This window comes from Nicotiana sylvestris, chromosome 6, assembly GCF_000393655.2.
Source record: "Nicotiana sylvestris chromosome 6, ASM39365v2, whole genome shotgun sequence".
Taxonomy (NCBI): Eukaryota; Viridiplantae; Streptophyta; class Magnoliopsida; order Solanales; family Solanaceae; genus Nicotiana; species Nicotiana sylvestris.
Genome location: NC_091062.1, coordinates 195803 through 215638, shown reverse-complemented (window position 1 = coordinate 215638; position 19836 = coordinate 195803).

Below are 19836 nucleotides of genomic sequence, written 5' to 3'. Positions count from 1 at the left end.
CTTAGGCCGTATTTGATGTCCAGGATAAATATTCGATGATTCCAGGACGGATCCATCCGGGCCCAAGGCAGAAGGCATGGCTAAAGCACACAAAAATTTGGGACTCGCGCGTATTTGCAGTTTTATGGCTATAAAATGCCAAAAAATATAATTTGGTCATTTCGAGGTGGTGGAAATTGTTTCTTAGGCTGTATTTGATGTCCGAGATAAATATTAGGCAATTCCAGAATGGATCCATCCGGGCCCAAGGCGCAAGGCATGGGCTATAGCACACAAAAATTTGGGACTCGCGCGGTTTTGTAGTTTTATGGCTATAAAATGCCAAAAAATATAATTTTTTTCATTTCAGGGCGGTGGCAATTGTTTCTTAGGCCGTATATGATGTCCGGGACAAATATTAGGCGATTCTAGGACGGATCCATCCGGGCCCAAGGCGGAAGGCATGGGCTATAGCACACAAAAATTTGGGACTCGCGCGGATTTGCAGTTTTATGGCTGTAAAATGCCAAAAAATATAATTTGGTCATTTCGAGGCGGTGGAAATTGTTTCTTAGGCCGTATTTGATGTCCGGGACAAATATTAGATGATTCCAGGTCGGATCCATCCGGGCCCAAGGCGGAAGGCATGGACTATAGCACACGAAAATATGGGACTCGCGCGGATTTGCAGTTTTATGGCTATAAAATGCCAAAAAATATAATTTGATCATTTCGAGATGGTGGAAATGGTTTCTTAGGCCGTATTTGATGTCCGGGACAAATATTTTGCGATTCTTAGACGGATCCATCCGGGCCCAAGGCGGAAGGCATGGACTTTAGCACACGAAAATATGGGACTCGCGCGGATTTGCAGTTTTATGGCTATAAAATGCCAAAAAATATAATTTGGTCATTTCGAGGCGGTGGAAATGGTTTCTTAGTCCGTATTTGATGTCCGGGACAAATATTAGGCGATTCTAGGACGGATCCATCCGGTCCCAAGGCGGAAGGCATGGGCTATAGCACACAAAAATTTGGGACTCGCGCGGATTTGCAGTTTTATGGCTGTAAAATGCCAAAAAATATAATGTGGTCATTTCGGGTGGGTGGAAATTTTTTCTTATGCCTTATTTGATGTCCGGGACAAATATTAGGCAATTCCGCGACGGATCCATCCGGGCCCAAGGCGGAAGGCATGGGCTATAGCACACAAAATTTTGGGACTCGCGCGGATTTGCAGTTTTATTGCTGTAAAATGCCAAAAAATATAATTTTTTTCATTTCAGGGAGGTGACAATTGTTTCTTAGGCCGTATTTGATGTCCGGGACAAATATTAGACGATTCCAGGACGGATCCATCCGGGCCCAAGGCGGAAGGCATGGACTTTAGCACACGAAAATATGGGACTCGCGCGGATTTGCAGTTTTATGGCTATAAAATGCCAAAAAATATAATTGGTTATTTCGAGATGGTGGAAATGGTTTCTTAAGCCGTATTTGATGTCCGGGACAAATATTAGGCGATTCCAAGATGGATCAATCCGGGCCCAAGGCGGAAGGCATGGGCTATAGCACACAAAAATTTGGGACTCGCGCGGATTTGCAATTTTATGGCTATAAAATGCCAAAAAATATAATTTGGTCATTTCGGGGCAGTGGAAATGGTTTCTTAGGCCGTATTTGATGTCCGGGATAAATATTCGATGATTCCAGGACGGATCCATCCGGGCCCAAGGCGGAAGGCATGGCTATAGCACACAAAAATTTGGGACTCGCGCGTATTTGCAGTTTTATGGCTATAAAATGCCAAAAAATATAATTTGGTCATTTCGAGGTGGTGGAAATTGTTTCTTAGGCTGTATTTGATGTCCGAGATAAATATTAGGCAATTCCAGAATGGATCCATCCGGGCCCAAGGCGCAAGGCATGGGCTATAGCACACAAAAATTTGGGACTCGCGCGGTTTTGTAGTTTTATGGCTATAAAATGCCAAAAAATATAATTTTTTTCATTTCAGGGCGGTGGCAATTGTTTCTTAGGCCGTATTTGATGTCCGGGACAAATATTAGGCGATTCTAGGACGGATCCATCCGGGCCCAAGGCGGAAGGCATGGGCTATAGCACACAAAAATTTGGGACTCGCGCGGATTTGCAGTTTTATGGCTGTAAAATGCCAAAAAATATAATTTGGTCATTTCGAGGCGGTGGAAATTGTTTCTTAGGCCGTATTTGATGTCCGGGACAAATATTAGATGATTCCAGGACGGATCCATCCGGGCCCAAGGCGGAAGGCATGGACTATAGCACACGAAAATATGGGACTCGCGCGGATTTGCAGTTTTATGGCTATAAAATGCCAAAAAATATAATTTGGTTATTTCGAGATGGTGGAAATGGTTTCTTAGGCCGTATTTGATGTCCGGGACAAATATTAGGCGATTCCAGGACGGATCCATCCGGGCCCAAGGCGGAAGGCATGGACTTTAGCACACGAAAATATGGGACTCGCGCGGATTTGCAGTTTTATGGCTATAAAATGCCAAAAAATATAATTGGTTATTTCGAGATAGTGGAAATGGTTTCTTAAGCCGTATTTGATGTCCGGGACAAATATTAGGCGATTCCAAGATGGATCCATCAGGGCCCAAGGCGGAAGGCATGGGCTATAGCACACAAAATTTTGGGACTCGCGCGGATTTGCAGTTTTATGGCTGTAAAATGCCAAAAAATATAATTTTTTTCATTTCAGGGCGGTGACAATTGTTTCTTAGGCCGTATTTGATGTCCGGGACAAATATTAGACGATTCCAGGACGGATCCATCCGGGCCCAAGGCGGAAGGCATGGACTTTAGCACACGAAAATATGGGACTCGCGCGGATTTGCAGTTTTATGGCTATAAAATGCCAAAAAATATAATTGGTTATTTCGAGATGGTGGAAATGGTTTCTTAAGCCGTATTTGATGTCCGGGACAAATATTAGGCGATTCCAAGATGGATCAATCCGGGCCCAAGGCGGAAGGCATGGGCTATAGCACACAAAAATTTGGGACTCGCGCGGATTTGCAATTTTATGGCTATAAAATGCCAAAAAATATAATTTGGTCATTTCGGGGCAGTGGAAATGGTTTCTTAGGCCGTATTTGATGTCCGGGATAAATATTCGATGATTCCAGGACGGATCCATCCGGGCCCAAGGCGGAAGGCATGGCTATAGCACACAAAAATTTGGGACTCGCGCGTATTTGCAGTTTTATGGCTATAAAATGCCAAAAAATATAATTTGGTCATTTCGAGGTGGTGGAAATTGTTTCTTAGGCTGTATATGATGTCCGAGATAAATATTAGGCAATTCCAGAATGGATCCATCCGGGCCCAAGGCGCAAGGCATGGGCTATAGCACACAAAAATTTGGGACTCGCGCGGATTTGCAGTTTTATGGCTGTAAAATGCCAAAAAATATAATGTGGTCATTTCGGGTGGGTGGAAATTTTTTCTTATGCCTTATTTGATGTCCGGGACAAATATTAGGCAATTCCGCGACGGATCCATCCGGGCCCAAGGCGGAAGGCATGGGCTATAGCACACAAAATTTTGGGACTCGCGCGGATTTGCAGTTTTATTGCTGTAAAATGCCAAAAAATATAATTTTTTTCATTTCAGGGCAGTGACAATTGTTTCTTAGGCCGTATTTGATGTCCAGGACAAATATTAGACGATTCCAGGACGGATCCATCCGGGCCCAAGGCGGAAGGCATGGACTTTAGCACACGAAAATATGGGACTCGCGCGGATTTGCAGTTTTATGGCTATAAAATGCCAAAAAATATAATTGGTTATTTCGAGATGGTGGAAATGGTTTCTTAAGCCGTATTTGATGTCCGGGACAAATATTAGGCGATTCCAAGATGGATCAATCCGGGCCCAAGGCGGAAGGCATGGGCTATAGCACACAAAAATTTGGGACTCGCGCGGATTTGCAATTTTATGGCTATAAAATGCCAAAAAATATAATTTGGTCATTTCGGGGCAGTGGAAATGGTTTCTTAGGCCGTATTTGATGTCCGGGATAAATATTCGATGATTCCAGGACGGATCCATCCGGGCCCAAGGCGGAAGGCATGGCTATAGCACACAAAAATTTGGGACTCGCGCGTATTTGCAGTTTTATGGCTATAAAATGCCAAAAAATATAATTTGGTCATTTCGAGGTGGTGGAAATTGTTTCTTAGGCTGTATTTGATGTCCGAGATAAATATTAGGCAATTCCAGAATGGATCCATCCGGGCCCAAGGCGCAAGGCATGGGCTATAGCACACAAAAATTTGGGACTCGCGCGGTTTTGTAGTTTTATGGCTATAAAATGCCAAAAAATATAATTTTTTTCATTTCAGGGCGGTGGCAATTGTTTCTTAGGCCGTATTTGATGTCCGGGACAAATATTAGGCGATTCTAGGACGGATCCATCCGGGCCCAAGGCGGAAGGCATGGGCTATAGCACACAAAAATTTGGGACTCGCGCGGATTTGCAGTTTTATGGCTGTAAAATGCCAAAAAATATAATTTGGTCATTTCGAGGCGGTGGAAATTGTTTCTTAGGCCGTATTTGATGTCCGGGACAAATATTAGATGATTCCAGGACGGATCCATCCGGGCCCAAGGCGGAAGGCATGGACTATAGCACACGAAAATATGGGACTCGCGCGGATTTGCAGTTTTATGGCTATAAAATGCCAAAAAATATAATTTGGTTATTTCGAGATGGTGGAAATGGTTTCTTAGGCCGTATTTGATGTCCGGGACAAATATTAGGCGATTCCAGGACGGATCCATCCGGGCCCAAGGCGGAAGGCATGGACTTTAGCACACGAAAATATGGGACTCGCGCGGATTTGCAGTTTTATGGCTATAAAATGCCAAAAAATATAATTTTTTTCATTTCAGGGCGGTGGCAATTGTTTCTTAGGCCGTATATGATGTCCGGGACAAATATTAGGCGATTCTAGGACGGATCCATCCGGGCCCAAGGCGGAAGGCATGGGCTATAGCACACAAAAATTTGGGACTCGCGCGGATTTGCAGTTTTATGGCTGTAAAATGCCAAAAAATATAATTTGGTCATTTCGAGGCGGTGGAAATTGTTTCTTAGGCCGTATTTGATGTCCGGGACAAATATTAGGCAATTCCAGAATGGATCCATCCGGGCCCAAGGCGCAAGGCATGGGCTATAGCACACAAAAATTTGGGACTCGCGCGGTTTTGTAGTTTTATGGCTATAAAATGCCAAAAAATATAATTTTTTTCATTTCAGGGCGGTGGCAATTGTTTCTTAGGCCGTATTTGATGTCCGGGACAAATATTAGGCGATTCTAGGACGGATCCATCCGGGCCCAAGGCGGAAGGCATGGGCTATAGCACACAAAAATTTGGGACTCGCGCGGATTTGCAGTTTTATGGCTGTAAAATGCCAAAAAATATAATTTGGTCATTTCGAGGCGGTGGAAATTGTTTCTTAGGCCATATTTGATGTCCGGGACAAATATTAGATGATTCCAGGACGGATCCATCCGGGCCCAAGGCGCAAGGCATGGGCTATAGCACACGAAAATTTGGGACTCGCGCGGTTTTGTAGTTTTATGGCTATAAAATGCCAAAAAATATAATTTTTTTCATTTCAGGGCGGTGGCAATTGTTTCTTAGGCCGTATTTGATGTCCGGGACAAATATTAGGCGATTCTAGGACGGATCCATCCGGGCCCAAGGCGGAAGGCATGGACTTTAGCACACGAAAATATGGGACTCGCGCGGATTTGCAGTTTTATGGCTATAAAATGCCAAAAAATATAATTGGTTATTTCGAGATGGTGGAAATGGTTTCTTAAGCCGTATTTGATGTCCGGGACAAATATTAGGCGATTCCAAGATGGATCAATCCGGGCCCAAGGCGGAAGGCATGGGCTATAGCACACAAAAATTTGGGACTCGCGCGGATTTGCAATTTTATGGCTATAAAATGCCAAAAAATATAATTTGGTCATTTCGGGGCAGTGGAAATGGTTTCTTAGGCCGTATTTGATGTCCGGGATAAATATTCGATGATTCCAGGACGGATCCATCCGGGCCCAAGGCGGAAGGCATGGCTAAAGCACACAAAAATTTGGGACTCGCGCGTATTTGCAGTTTTATGGCTATAAAATGCCAAAAATATAATTTGGTCATTTCGAGGTGGTGGAAATTGTTTCTTAGGCTGTATTTGATGTCCGAGATAAATATTAGGCAATTCCAGAATGGATCCATCCGGGCCCAAGGCGCAAGGCATGGGCTATAGCACACAAAAATTTGGGACTCGCGCGGTTTTGTAGTTTTATGGCTATAAAATGCCAAAAAATATAATTTTTTTCATTTCAGGGCGGTGGCAATTGTTTCTTAGGCCGTATATGATGTCCGGGACAAATATTAGGCGATTCTAGGACGGATCCATCCGGGCCCAAGGCGGAAGGCATGGGCTATAGCACACAAAAATTTGGGACTCGCGCGGATTTGCAGTTTTATGGCTGTAAAATGCCAAAAAATATAATTTGGTCATTTCGAGGCGGTGGAAATTGTTTCTTAGGCCGTATTTGATGTCCGGGACAAATATTAGGCAATTCCAGAATGGATCCATCCGGGCCCAAGGCGCAAGGCATGGGCTATAGCACACAAAAATTTGGGACTCGCGCGGTTTTGTAATTTTATGGCTATAAAATGCCAAAAAATATAATTTTTTTCATTTCAGGGCGGTGGCAATTGTTTCTTAGGCCGTATTTGATGTCCGGGACAAATATTAGGCGATTCTAGGACGGATCCATCCGGGCCCAAGGCGGAAGGCATGGGCTATAGCACACAAAAATTTGGGACTCGCGCGGATTTGCAGTTTTATGGCTGTAAAATGCCAAAAAATATAATTTGGTCATTTCGAGGCGGTGGAAATTGTTTCTTAGGCCGTATTTGATGTCCGGGACAAATATTAGATGATTCCAGGACGGATCCATCCGGGCCCAAGGCGGAAGGCATGGACTATAGCACACGAAAATTTGGGACTCGCGCGGATTTGCAGTTTTATGGCTATAAAATGCCAAAAAATATAATTTGGTTATTTCGAGATGGTGGAAATGGTTTCTTAGGCCGTATTTGATGTCCGGGACAAATATTAGGCGATTCCAGGACGGATCCATCCGGGCCCAAGGCGGAAGGCATGGACTTTAGCACACGAAAATATGGGACTCGCGCGGATTTGCAGTTTTATGGCTATAAAATGCCAAAAAATATAATTGGTTATTTCGAGATAGTGGAAATGGTTTCTTAAGCCGTATTTGATGTCCGGGACAAATATTAGGTGATTCCAAGACGGATCAATCCGGGCCCAAGGCGGAAGGCATGGGCTATAGCACACAAAAATTTGGGACTCGCGCGGATTTGCAGTTTTATGGCTGTAAAATGCCAAAAAATATAATTTTTTTCATTTCAGGGCGGTGACAATTGTTTCTTAGGCCGTATTTGATGTTCGGGACAAATATTAGACGATTCTAGGACGGATCCATCCGGGCCCAAGGCGGAAGGCATGGACTTTAGCACACGAAAATATGGGACTCGCGCGGATTTGCAGTTTTATGGCTATAAAATGCCAAAAAATATAATTTGGTCATTTCGAGGTGGTGGAAATTGTTTCTTAGGCTGTATTTGATGTCCGAGATAAATATTAGGCAATTCCAGAATGGATCCATCCGGGCCCAAGGCGCAAGGCATGGGCTATAGCACACAAAAATTTGGGACTCGCGCGGTTTTGTAGTTTTATGGCTATAAAATGCCAAAAAATATAATTTTTTTCATTTCAGGGCGGTGGCAATTGTTTCTTAGGCCGTATTTGATGTCCGGGACAAATATTAGGCGATTCCAAGATGGATCAATCCGGGCCCAAGGCGGAAGGCATGGGCTATAGCACACAAAAATTTGGGACTCGCGCGGATTTGCAATTTTATGGCTATAAAATGCCAAAAAATATAATTTGGTCATTTCGGGGCGGTGGAAATTGTTTCTTAGGCCGTATTTGATGTCCGAGATAAATATTAGGCAATTCCAGGACGGATCCATCCGGGCCCAAGGCGGAAGGCATGGCTATAGCACACAACAATTTGGGACTCGCGCGGATTTGCAGTTTTATGGCTATAAAATGCCAAAAAATATAATTTGGTTATTTCGAGATGGTGGAAATGGTTTCTTAGGCCGTATTTGATGTCCGGGACAAATATTAGGCGATTCCAGGACGGATCCATCCGGGCCCAAGGCGGAAGGCATGGACTTTAGCACACGAAAATATGGGACTCGCGCGGATTTGCAGTTTTATGGCTATAAAATGCCAAAAAATATAATTGGTTATTTTGAGATGGTGGAAATGGTTTCTTAAGCCGTATTTGATGTCCGGGACAAATATTAGGCGATTCCAAGATGGATCAATCCGGGCCCAAGGCGGAAGGCATGGGCTATAGCACACAAAAATTTGGGACTCGCGCGGATTTGCAATTTTATGGCTATAAAATGCCAAAAAATATAATTTGGTCATTTCGAGGCAGTGGAAATGGTTTCTTAGGCCGTATTTGATGTCCGGGATAAATATTCGATGATTCCAGGACGGATCCATCCGGGCCGAAGGCGGAAGGCATGGCTAAAGCACACAAAAATTTGGGACTCGCGCGTATTTGCAGTTTTATGGCTATAAAATGCCAAAAATATAATTTGGTCATTTCGAGGTGGTGGAAATTGTTTCTTAGGCTGTATTTGATGTCCGAGATAAATATTAGGCAATTCCAGAATGGATCCATCCGGGCCCAAGGCGCAAGGCATGGGCTATAGCACACAAAAATTTGGGACTCGCGCGGTTTTGTAGTTTTATGGCTATAAAATGCCAAAAAATATAATTTTTTTCATTTCAGGGCGGTGGCAATTGTTTCTTAGGCCGTATATGATGTCCGGGACAAATATTAGGCGATTCTAGGACGGATCCATCCGGGCCCAAGGCGGAAGGCATGGGCTATAGCACACAAAAATTTGGGACTCGCGCGGATTTGCAGTTTTATGGCTGTAAAATGCCAAAAAATATAATTTGGTCATTTCGAGGCGGTGGAAATTGTTTCTTAGGCCGTATTTGATGTCCGGGACAAATATTAGGCAATTCCAGAATGGATCCATCCGGGCCCAAGGCGCAAGGCATGGGCTATAGCACACAAAAATTTGGGACTCGCGCGGTTTTGTAGTTTTATGGCTATAAAATGCCAAAAAATATAATTTTTTTCATTTCAGGGCGGTGGCAATTGTTTCTTAGGCCGTATATGATGTCCGGGACAAATATTAGGCGATTCTAGGACGGATCCATCCGGGCCCAAGGCGGAAGGCATGGGCTATAGCACACAAAAATTTGGGACTCGCGCGGATTTGCAGTTTTATGGCTGTAAAATGCCAAAAAATATAATTTGGTCATTTCGAGGCGGTGGAAATTGTTTCTTAGGCCGTATTTGATGTCCGGGACAAATATTAGGCAATTCCAGAATGGATCCATCCGGGCCCAAGGCGCAAGGCATGGGCTATAGCACACAAAAATTTGGGACTCGCGCGGTTTTGTAATTTTATGGCTATAAAATGCCAAAAAATATAATTTTTTTCATTTCAGGGCGGTGGCAATTGTTTCTTAGGCCGTATTTGATGTCCGGGACAAATATTAGGCGATTCTAGGACGGATCCATCCGGGCCCAAGGCGGAAGGCATGGGCTATAGCACACAAAAATTTGGGACTCGCGCGGATTTGCAGTTTTATGGCTGTAAAATGCCAAAAAATATAATTTGGTCATTTCGAGGCGGTGGAAATTGTTTCTTAGGCCGTATTTGATGTCCGGGACAAATATTAGATGATTCCAGGATGGATCCATCCGGGCCCAAGGCGCAAGGCATGGGCTATAGCACACAAAAATTTGGGACTCGCGCGGATTTGCAGTTTTATGGCTATAAAATGCCAAAAAATATAATTTGGTTATTTCGAGATGGTGGAAATGGTTTCTTAGGCCGTATTTGATGTCCGGGACAAATATTAGGCGATTCCAGGACGGATCCATCCGGGCCCAAGGCGGAAGGCATGGACTTTAGCACACGAAAATATGGGACTCGCGCGGATTTGCAGTTTTATGGCTATAAAATGCCAAAAAATATAATTGGTTATTTCGAGATAGTGGAAATGGTTTCTTAAGCCGTATTTGATGTCCGGGACAAATATTAGGTGATTCCAAGACGGATCAATCCGGGCCCAAGGCGGAAGGCATGGGCTATAGCACACAAAAATTTGGGACTCGCGCGGATTTGCAGTTTTATGGCTGTAAAATGCCAAAAAATATAATTTTTTTCATTTCAGGGCGGTGACAATTGTTTCTTAGGCCGTATTTGATGTTCGGGACAAATATTAGACGATTCTAGGACGGATCCATCCGGGCCCAAGGCGGAAGGCATGGACTTTAGCACACGAAAATATGGGACTCGCGCGGATTTGCAGTTTTATGGCTATAAAATGCCAAAAAATATAATTTGGTCATTTCGAGGTGGTGGAAATTGTTTCTTAGGCTGTATTTGATGTCCGAGATAAATATTAGGCAATTCCAGAATGGATCCATCCGGGCCCAAGGCGCAAGGCATGGGCTATAGCACACAAAAATTTGGGACTCGCGCGGTTTTGTAGTTTTATGGCTATAAAATGCCAAAAAATATAATTTTTTTCATTTCAGGGCGGTGGCAATTGTTTCTTAGGCCGTATTTGATGTCCGGGACAAATATTAGGCGATTCCAAGATGGATCAATCCGGGCCCAAGGCGGAAGGCATGGGCTATAGCACACAAAAATTTGGGACTCGCGCGGATTTGCAATTTTATGGCTATAAAATGCCAAAAAATATAATTTGGTCATTTCGGGGCGGTGGAAATTGTTTCTTAGGCCGTATTTGATGTCCGAGATAAATATTAGGCAATTCCAGGACGGATCCATCCGGGCCCAAGGCGGAAGGCATGGCTATAGCACACAACAATTTGGGACTCGCGCGGATTTGCAGTTTTATGGCTATAAAATGCCAAAAAATATAATTTGGTTATTTCGAGATGGTGGAAATGGTTTCTTAGGCCGTATTTGATGTCCGGGACAAATATTAGGCGATTCCAGGACGGATCCATCCGGGCCCAAGGCGGAAGGCATGGACTTTAGCACACGAAAATATGGGACTCGCGCGGATTTGCAGTTTTATGGCTATAAAATGCCAAAAAATATAATTGGTTATTTTGAGATGGTGGAAATGGTTTCTTAAGCCGTATTTGATGTCCGGGACAAATATTAGGCGATTCCAAGATGGATCAATCCGGGCCCAAGGCGGAAGGCATGGGCTATAGCACACAAAAATTTGGGACTCGCGCGGATTTGCAATTTTATGGCTATAAAATGCCAAAAAATATAATTTGGTCATTTCGAGGCAGTGGAAATGGTTTCTTAGGCCGTATTTGATGTCCGGGATAAATATTCGATGATTCCAGGACGGATCCATCCGGGCCGAAGGCGGAAGGCATGGCTAAAGCACACAAAAATTTGGGACTCGCGCGTATTTGCAGTTTTATGGCTATAAAATGCCAAAAATATAATTTGGTCATTTCGAGGTGGTGGAAATTGTTTCTTAGGCTGTATTTGATGTCCGAGATAAATATTAGGCAATTCCAGAATGGATCCATCCGGGCCCAAGGCGCAAGGCATGGGCTATAGCACACAAAAATTTGGGACTCGCGCGGTTTTGTAGTTTTATGGCTATAAAATGCCAAAAAATATAATTTTTTTCATTTCAGGGCGGTGGCAATTGTTTCTTAGGCCGTATATGATGTCCGGGACAAATATTAGGCGATTCTAGGACGGATCCATCCGGGCCCAAGGCGGAAGGCATGGGCTATAGCACACAAAAATTTGGGACTCGCGCGGATTTGCAGTTTTATGGCTGTAAAATGCCAAAAAATATAATTTGGTCATTTCGAGGCGGTGGAAATTGTTTCTTAGGCCGTATTTGATGTCCGGGACAAATATTAGGCAATTCCAGAATGGATCCATCCGGGCCCAAGGCGCAAGGCATGGGCTATAGCACACAAAAATTTGGGACTCGCGCGGTTTTGTAGTTTTATGGCTATAAAATGCCAAAAAATATAATTTTTTTCATTTCAGGGCGGTGGCAATTGTTTCTTAGGCCGTATATGATGTCCGGGACAAATATTAGGCGATTCTAGGACGGATCCATCCGGGCCCAAGGCGGAAGGCATGGGCTATAGCACACAAAAATTTGGGACTCGCGCGGATTTGCAGTTTTATGGCTGTAAAATGCCAAAAAATATAATTTGGTCATTTCGAGGCGGTGGAAATTGTTTCTTAGGCCGTATTTGATGTCCGGGACAAATATTAGGCAATTCCAGAATGGATCCATCCGGGCCCAAGGCGCAAGGCATGGGCTATAGCACACAAAAATTTGGGACTCGCGCGGTTTTGTAGTTTTATGGCTATAAAATGCCAAAAAATATAATTTTTTTCATTTCAGGGCGGTGGCAATTGTTTCTTAGGCCGTATATGATGTCCGGGACAAATATTAGGCGATTCTAGGACGGATCCATCCGGGCCCAAGGCGGAAGGCATGGGCTATAGCACACAAAAATTTGGGACTCGCGCGGATTTGCAGTTTTATGGCTGTAAAATGCCAAAAAATATAATTTGGTCATTTCGAGGCGGTGGAAATTGTTTCTTAGGCCGTATTTGATGTCCGGGACAAATATTAGATGATTCCAGGACGGATCCATCCGGGCCCAAGGCGCAAGGCATGGGCTATAGCACACGAAAATTTGGGACTCGCGCGGTTTTGTAGTTTTATGGCTATAAAATGCCAAAAAATATAATTTTTTTCATTTCAGGGCGGTGGCAATTGTTTCTTAGGCCGTATATGATGTCCGGGACAAATATTAGGCGATTCTAGGACGGATCCATCCGGGCCCAAGGCGGAAGGCATGGGCTATAGCACACAAAAATTTGGGACTCGCGCGGATTTGCAGTTTTATGGCTGTAAAATGCCAAAAAATATAATTTGGTCATTTCGAGGCGGTGGAAATTGTTTCTTAGGCCGTATTTGATGTCCGGGACAAATATTAGGCAATTCCAGAATGGATCCATCCGGGCCCAAGGCGCAAGGCATGGGCTATAGCACACAAAAATTTGGGACTCGCGCGGTTTTGTAGTTTTATGGCTATAAAATGCCAAAAAATATAATTTTTTTCATTTCAGGGCGGTGGCAATTGTTTCTTAGGCCGTATTTGATGTCCGGGACAAATATTAGGCGATTCTAGGACGGATCCATCCGGGCCCAAGGCGGAAGGCATGGGCTATAGCACACAAAAATTTGGGACTCGCGCGGATTTGCAGTTTTATGGCTGTAAAATGCCAAAAAATATAATTTGGTCATTTCGAGGCGGTGGAAATTGTTTCTTAGGCCGTATTTGATGTCCGGGACAAATATTAGGCGATTCTAGGACGGATCCATCCGGGCCCAAGGCGCAAGGCATGGGCTATAGCACACAAAAATTTGGGACTCGCGCGGTTTTGTAGTTTTATGGCTATAAAATGCCAAAAAATATAATTTTTTTCATTTCAGGGCGGTGGCAATTGTTTCTTAGGCCGTATTTGATGTCCGGGACAAATATTAGGCGATTCTAGGACGGATCCATCCGGGCCCAAGGCGGAAGGCATGGGCTATAGCACACAAAAATTTGGGACTCGCGCGGATTTGCAGTTTTATGGCTGTAAAATGCCAAAAAATATAATTTGGTCATTTCGAGGCGGTGGAAATTGTTTCTTAGGCCATATTTGATGTCCGGGACAAATATTAGATGATTCCAGGACGGATCCATCCGGGCCCAAGGCGCAAGGCATGGGCTATAGCACACGAAAATTTGGGACTCGCGCGGTTTTGTAGTTTTATGGCTATAAAATGCCAAAAAATATAATTTTTTTCATTTCAGGGCGGTGGCAATTGTTTCTTAGGCCGTATTTGATGTCCGGGACAAATATTAGGCGATTCTAGGACGGATCCATCCGGGCCCAAGGCGGAAGGCATGGACTTTAGCACACGAAAATATGGGACTCGCGCGGATTTGCAGTTTTATGGCTATAAAATGCCAAAAAATATAATTGGTTATTTCGAGATGGTGGAAATGGTTTCTTAAGCCGTATTTGATGTCCGGGACAAATATTAGGCGATTCCAAGATGGATCAATCCGGGCCCAAGGCGGAAGGCATGGGCTATAGCACACAAAAATTTGGGACTCGCGCGGATTTGCAATTTTATGGCTATAAAATGCCAAAAAATATAATTTGGTCATTTCGGGGCAGTGGAAATGGTTTCTTAGGCCGTATTTGATGTCCGGGATAAATATTCGATGATTCCAGGACGGATCCATCCGGGCCCAAGGCGGAAGGCATGGCTAAAGCACACAAAAATTTGGGATTCGCGCGTATTTGCAGTTTTATGGCTATAAAATGCCAAAAATATAATTTGGTCATTTCGAGGTGGTGGAAATTGTTTCTTAGGCTGTATTTGATGTCCGAGATAAATATTAGGCAATTCCAGAATGGATCCATCCGGGCCCAAGGCGCAAGGCATGGGCTATAGCACACAAAAATTTGGGACTCGCGCGGTTTTGTAGTTTTATGGCTATAAAATGCCAAAAAATATAATTTTTTTCATTTCAGGGCGGTGGCAATTGTTTCTTAGGCCGTATATGATGTCCGGGACAAATATTAGGCGATTCTAGGACGGATCCATCCGGGCCCAAGGCGGAAGGCATGGGCTATAGCACACAAAAATTTGGGACTCGCGCGGATTTGCAGTTTTATGGCTGTAAAATGCCAAAAAATATAATTTGGTCATTTCGAGGCGGTGGAAATTGTTTCTTAGGCCGTATTTGATGTCCGGGACAAATATTAGGCAATTCCAGAATGGATCCATCCGGGCCCAAGGCGCAAGGCATGGGCTATAGCACACAAAAATTTGGGACTCGCGCGGTTTTGTAAGTTTTATGGCTATAAAATGCCAAAAAATATAATTTTTTTCATTTCAGGGCGGTGGCAATTGTTTCTTAGGCCGTATATGATGTCCGGGACAAATATTAGGCGATTCTAGGACGGATCCATCCGGGCCCAAGGCGGAAGGCATGGGCTATAGCACACAAAAATTTGGGACTCGCGCGGATTTGCAGTTTTATGGCTGTAAAATGCCAAAAAATATAATTTGGTCATTTCGAGGCGGTGGAAATTGTTTCTTAGGCCGTATTTGATGTCCGGGACAAATATTAGGCAATTCCAGAATGGATCCATCCGGGCCCAAGGCGCAAGGCATGGGCTATAGCACACAAAAATTTGGGACTCGCGCGGTTTTGTAGTTTTATGGCTATAAAATGCCAAAAAATATAATTTTTTTCATTTCAGGGCGGTGGCAATTGTTTCTTAGGCCGTATTTGATGTCCGGGACAAATATTAGGCGATTCTAGGACGGATCCATCCGGGCCCAAGGCGGAAGGCATGGGCTATAGCACACAAAAATTTGGGACTCGCGCGGATTTGCAGTTTTATGGCTGTAAAATGCCAAAAAATATAATTTGGTCATTTCGAGGCGGTGGAAATTGTTTCTTAGGCCATATTTGATGTCCGGGACAAATATTAGATGATTCCAGGACGGATCCATCCGGGCCCAAGGCGCAAGGCATGGGCTATAGCACACAAAAATTTGGGACTCGCGCGGTTTTGTAGTTTTATGGCTATAAAATGCCAAAAAATATAATTTTTTCATTTCAGGGCGGTGGCAATTGTTTCTTAGGCCGTATTTGATGTCCGGGACAAATATTAGGCGATTCTAGGACGGATCCATCCGGGCCCAAGGCGGAAGGCATGGGCTATAGCACACAAAAATTTGGGACTCGCGCGGATTTGCAGTTTTATGGCTGTAAAATGCCAAAAAATATAATTTGGTCATTTCGAGGCGGTGGAAATTGTTTCTTAGGCCATATTTGATGTCCGGGACAAATATTAGATGATTCCAGGACGGATCCATCCGGGCCCAAGGCGCAAGGCATGGGCTATAGCACACGAAAATTTGGGACTCGCGCGGTTTTGTAGTTTTATGGCTATAAAATGCCAAAAAATATAATTTTTTTCATTTCAGGGCGGTGGCAATTGTTTCTTAGGCCGTATTTGATGTCCGGGACAAATATTAGGCGATTCTAGGACGGATCCATCCGGGCCCAAGGCGGAAGGCATGGACTTTAGCACACGAAAATATGGGACTCGCGCGGATTTGCAGTTTTATGGCTATAAAATGCCAAAAAATATAATTGGTTATTTCGAGATGGTGGAAATGGTTTCTTAAGCCGTATTTGATGTCCGGGACAAATATTAGGCGATTCCAAGATGGATCAATCCGGGCCCAAGGCGGAAGGCATGGGCTATAGCACACAAAAATTTGGGACTCGCGCGGATTTGCAATTTTATGGCTATAAAATGCCAAAAAATATAATTTGGTCATTTCGGGGCAGTGGAAATGGTTTCTTAGGCCGTATTTGATGTCCGGGATAAATATTCGATGATTCCAGGACGGATCCATCCGGGCCCAAGGCGGAAGGCATGGCTAAAGCACACAAAAATTTGGGATTCGCGCGTATTTGCAGTTTTATGGCTATAAAATGCCAAAAATATAATTTGGTCATTTCGAGGTGGTGGAAATTGTTTCTTAGGCTGTATTTGATGTCCGAGATAAATATTAGGCAATTCCAGAATGGATCCATCCGGGCCCAAGGCGCAAGGCATGGGCTATAGCACACAAAAATTTGGGACTCGCGCGGTTTTGTAGTTTTATGGCTATAAAATGCCAAAAAATATAATTTTTTTCATTTCAGGGCGGTGGCAATTGTTTCTTAGGCCGTATATGATGTCCGGGACAAATATTAGGCGATTCTAGGACGGATCCATCCGGGCCCAAGGCGGAAGGCATGGGCTATAGCACACAAAAATTTGGGACTCGCGCGGATTTGCAGTTTTATGGCTGTAAAATGCCAAAAAATATAATTTGGTCATTTCGAGGCGGTGGAAATTGTTTCTTAGGCCGTATTTGATGTCCGGGACAAATATTAGGCAATTCCAGAATGGATCCATCCGGGCCCAAGGCGCAAGGCATGGGCTATAGCACACAAAAATTTGGGACTCGCGCGGTTTTGTAAGTTTTATGGCTATAAAATGCCAAAAAATATAATTTTTTTCATTTCAGGGCGGTGGCAATTGTTTCTTAGGCCGTATATGATGTCCGGGACAAATATTAGGCGATTCTAGGACGGATCCATCCGGGCCCAAGGCGGAAGGCATGGGCTATAGCACACAAAAATTTGGGACTCGCGCGGATTTGCAGTTTTATGGCTGTAAAATGCCAAAAAATATAATTTGGTCATTTCGAGGCGGTGGAAATTGTTTCTTAGGCCGTATTTGATGTCCGGGACAAATATTAGGCAATTCCAGAATGGATCCATCCGGGCCCAAGGCGCAAGGCATGGGCTATAGCACACAAAAATTTGGGACTCGCGCGGTTTTGTAGTTTTATGGCTATAAAATGCCAAAAAATATAATTTTTTTCATTTCAGGGCGGTGGCAATTGTTTCTTAGGCCGTATATGATGTCCGGGACAAATATTAGGCGATTCTAGGACGGATCCATCCGGGCCCAAGGCGGAAGGCATGGACTTTAGCACACGAAAATATGGGACTCGCGCGGATTTGCAGTTTTATGGCTATAAAATGCCAAAAAATATAATTGGTTATTTCGAGATGGTGGAAATGGTTTCTTAAGCCGTATTTGATGTCCGGGACAAATATTAGGCGATTCCAAGATGGATCAATCCGGGCCCAAGGCGGAAGGCATGGGCTATAGCACACAAAAATTTGGGACTCGCGCGGATTTGCAATTTTATGGCTATAAAATGCCAAAAAATATAATTTGGTCATTTCGGGGCAGTGGAAATGGTTTCTTAGGCCGTATTTGATGTCCGGGATAAATATTCGATGATTCCAGGACGGATCCATCCGGGCCCAAGGCGGAAGGCATGGCTAAAGCACACAAAAATTTGGGACTCGCGCGTATTTGCAGTTTTATGGCTATAAAATGCCAAAAATATAATTTGGTCATTTCGAGGTGGTGGAAATTGTTTCTTAGGCTGTATTTGATGTCCGAGATAAATATTAGGCAATTCCAGAATGGATCCATCCGGGCCCAAGGCGCAAGGCATGGGCTATAGCACACAAAAATTTGGGACTCGCGCGGTTTTGTAGTTTTATGGCTATAAAATGCCAAAAAATATAATTTTTTTCATTTCAGGGCGGTGGCAATTGTTTCTTAGGCCGTATATGATGTCCGGGACAAATATTAGGCGATTCTAGGACGGATCCATCCGGGCCCAAGGCGGAAGGCATGGGCTATAGCACACAAAAATTTGGGACTCGCGCGGATTTGCAGTTTTATGGCTGTAAAATGCCAAAAAATATAATTTGGTCATTTCGAGGCGGTGGAAATTGTTTCTTAGGCCGTATTTGATGTCCGGGACAAATATTAGGCAATTCCAGAATGGATCCATCCGGGCCCAAGGCGCAAGGCATGGGCTATAGCACACAAAAATTTGGGACTCGCGCGGTTTTGTAATTTTATGGCTATAAAATGCCAAAAAATATAATTTTTTTCATTTCAGGGCGGTGGCAATTGTTTCTTAGGCCGTATTTGATGTCCGGGACAAATATTAGGCGATTCTAGGACGGATCCATCCGGGCCCAAGGCGGAAGGCATGGGCTATAGCACACAAAAATTTGGGACTCGCGCGGATTTGCAGTTTTATGGCTGTAAAATGCCAAAAAATATAATTTGGTCATTTCGAGGCGGTGGAAATTGTTTCTTAGGCCGTATTTGATGTCCGGGACAAATATTAGATGATTCCAGGACGGATCCATCCGGGCCCAAGGCGCAAGGCATGGGCTATAGCACACAAAAATTTGGGACTCGCGCGGATTTGCAGTTTTATGGCTATAAAATGCCAAAAAATATAATTTGGTTATTTCGAGATGGTGGAAATGGTTTCTTAGGCCGTATTTGATGTCCGGGACAAATATTAGGCGATTCCAGGACGGATCCATCCGGGCCCAAGGCGGAAGGCATGGACTTTAGCACACGAAAATATGGGACTCGCGCGGATTTGCAGTTTTATGGCTATAAAATGCCAAAAAATATAATTGGTTATTTCGAGATGGTGGAAATGGTTTCTTAAGCCGTATTTGATGTCCGGGACAAATATTAGGCGATTCCAAGATGGATCAATCCGGGCCCAAGGCGGAAGGCATGGGCTATAGCACACAAAAATTTGGGACTCGCGCGGATTTGCAATTTTATGGCTATAAAATGCCAAAAAATATAATTTGTTTCATTTCAGGGCGGTGGCAATTGTTTCTTAGGCCGTATATGATGTCCGGGACAAATATTAGGCGATTCTAGGACGGATCCATCCGGGCCCAAGGCGGAAGGCATGGGCTATAGCACACAAAAATTTGGGACTCGCGCGGATTTGCAGTTTTATGGCTGTAAAATGCCAAAAAATATAATTTGGTCATTTCGAGGCGGTGGAAATTGTTTCTTAGGCCGTATTTGATGTCCGGGACAAATATTAGGCAATTCCAGAATGGATCCATCCGGGCCCAA